General features: G+C 30.4%; 1 long non-coding RNA gene across 2 annotated transcripts; it reads left to right on the top strand.

The window, feature by feature from the left end:
- The first annotated feature begins 806 nt into the window (after positions 1–806).
- LOC109817205 (uncharacterized) lies at positions 807–1,895 on the top strand. Of its 2 annotated transcripts, none has more exons than XR_002241332.3 (4): positions 807–936; positions 1,019–1,147; positions 1,304–1,485; positions 1,690–1,895. It is a non-coding gene; the product is annotated as an uncharacterized LOC109817205 (long non-coding RNA). The 2 variants fall into 2 exon arrangements; XR_002241333.3 differs by having other exon boundaries at positions 819–941.
- Positions 1,896–2,584: the final 689 nt, after the last annotated feature.

Here is a 2,584-nt window from a genome sequence, read left to right on the forward strand (position 1 = left end):
ATTTTATTCCAGTAAAAAATTCGTTGAATATAATGACAACTCTTCATCATTCTTATTTTATTTATACATAAAATTTCATTTGCATCCAACTAATTTTACAATTTTAGATTCACAAATTTTATTTACAAAAACTTTTCTCTTGATAAGTGAGTCTAATTATACTTCAATTGATTTCTCTATTCGGACGCATAATTTGTTTGTCTAAAATTTGTATTAAATATTTTAATGCATTACTAACATAAATTGAGAATAAATTTGACATTTCTTGTATAACATGATTAAAATGAAAATATTTTAAAGTAAAAAATATTTTAATATAAAAAAATATATTAAAATTTTACAATTTTATAAGAATCGAAATAATAACGTTAGAAGCTAAAACCAAACAAATAAACCTAAAAAGATCGAAATAGGAAAAAAATATTAAACAAAAACTAAGAAAACAATATTTACACATATTATAGTGCGCTATTAATTTTTCTTTTAAAAACTGTAAAGTTTAAGGCATAATGATATCAAATTATTTACTATATAAAAAAATCAAATGATTTATCATTATGAAAATAAAAGTCCCTAACATAGTATTTTGTTAGTGAAAAATAAATGAAAAAATGTTTATTTCTTTTATTATTTGATTCAATTTTTAAGAGAGAAAATGAAGAAGTAAATTTCTATCTCGTTTAATTTTAATTTCTCTTTATTATCAAATGATTTGAAAGGGAGGAGAGAGATTATTAAAATATTTTTAATATAAATATAAAAAAGTATCATTATTTGTATTATTAAATTTAAAATTATAAAATCAAAATTTGTTTTCAAAATTCTTCCACTCCCCGTGAATCAAACAAGAACCTGAGCTCTTCATACCGTTAAAATCCCTCCGAATGTATCCTAATAAAATGGCATTGCGCGTGGTGGGGATGGTAGCAGAAGGAGGTGAGGTGGTGTTTGCTTTCATTCTTTGATAATCTTCTTCCACTGCTCTTCTTCTCTTCCTTAACCTCTCTATATTTTGCAGTTACCACGATGAATGGCTTCGAGAACCCTCTTCGTTTCTGCGCTTACCTTTTTGCTGAATGAATGAATAATAATGCAATTAACTTTGGCACCAGCACCCGATGATTAACGCTTTGCCATTTACATCTCTGTACGTACATCAAATATTTGAATTGAAGTCATAAACTGGCGAAGAAATTAGTAAATTACATCGCTCCATATGATGTCTGTTGCTCCTTGGTTTTCAAAATTCTATCTATATTCATATCAACGTTTTAAATCGCGGTCACTATCCTTGATGTTGTAGGAAATTGCAGAAATGTGGCCGATGAGGCTGCATTCGCCGTTGCGGTCGACGTTGTAGCTGAAATCGCGGTCGCGGATTGTTCTAAAACCTTGATTCGTTTATCTAATGCTTAATCCGAGCTTTAACAAGAAAACATGTTGCATTCGTTACGTTGTTGTCACGTAATATATCCGTGTTAAAACGTAAGTATGAAAAATCTTGTTCATCTAGTTATGGTGTATATGGAATTGTAGGGTTCAATTCACAGGTATAATTCCATCTTTTTTGTTATCTTATCATGCTTTTGTTAGAATAGGATCTATTATAATTTTGGCCATAATAATACTCACTGCGGAATTATCCAGTCCTTTTGTCTTTCTAAGTTTTCTTAGTTTCTGATGCCGCAGAGGAAGTGAAGACTGTGCATGCGAAGAGTACAAATGCAGACCTAGTATCAGGTGATTGCTGTCTTCATTGAGTTTCGGTGAAAATATATGCATCCTGTTTTAATTATTGGGATTTAGTTGTAGAAGCAGGAAAGAGAAATTAGAGACACTGAATGATATTTTCTTGGGTTATAATGATGTGATGCAATACTAAGCATCAATCTTTATTTATATTCTCGCTAGACTTATCCTAATTAAATGAAGGAACAAAAATTAGGGAATATAATGAAACTTGATTACTTGAAAGTTGAAGCCACTCAAAAGAAATTAGATTATCTGAGATGCTCTATTTATTCTAAAGATAAAATAATGATATGATGTGGTATTTTCTAGATATTCTAACCCATCCATCATTTGTTTGTGGGCTAAAAACTGAATCGTTACTCTTGTTCTGAATTCATTAGATAAATATAATAAGGTGTGTTGGCTTAATGCCATTTTCACCTCTAGGCCATGTTTAAATATCTAATAGTAAGTGGAATGGAGTGAAGCAGAATGAAATAAAGTTACTATTCTATTGTTTGGATATTTTTATGATTGAATAGGGAAAAAGAAAGAGCTTGGTTCCCTCCCGTACCCCCCAAGTTGGAGGGAAAGAAAAAGAGGGGGGTGTTGTAGCTAACTAGCCATGTTTAGAATATTTCCTTGTTCAGTGTGATTAGGAATGGACTTCCCTAATTGCCCTCTTACTGTTATTATGTACAAATTTGTAGCCTAAAATCTCTTGGCAAGCATTTATTTCAGTTATTCCGTGTGCCTACTACATATATGTTAAACCTTCGCTGTAAATTATCAGGAAAAATAATTTACTGTTTCAGTTTTCTTTTCTAGTTGACATCTGAGCTCTTGGTCCAGG

Source organism: Cajanus cajan, chromosome 4, assembly GCF_000230855.2.
Source record: "Cajanus cajan strain Asha chromosome 4, NIPB_CcT2T_4, whole genome shotgun sequence".
NCBI lineage: Eukaryota > Viridiplantae > Streptophyta > Magnoliopsida > Fabales > Fabaceae > Cajanus > Cajanus cajan.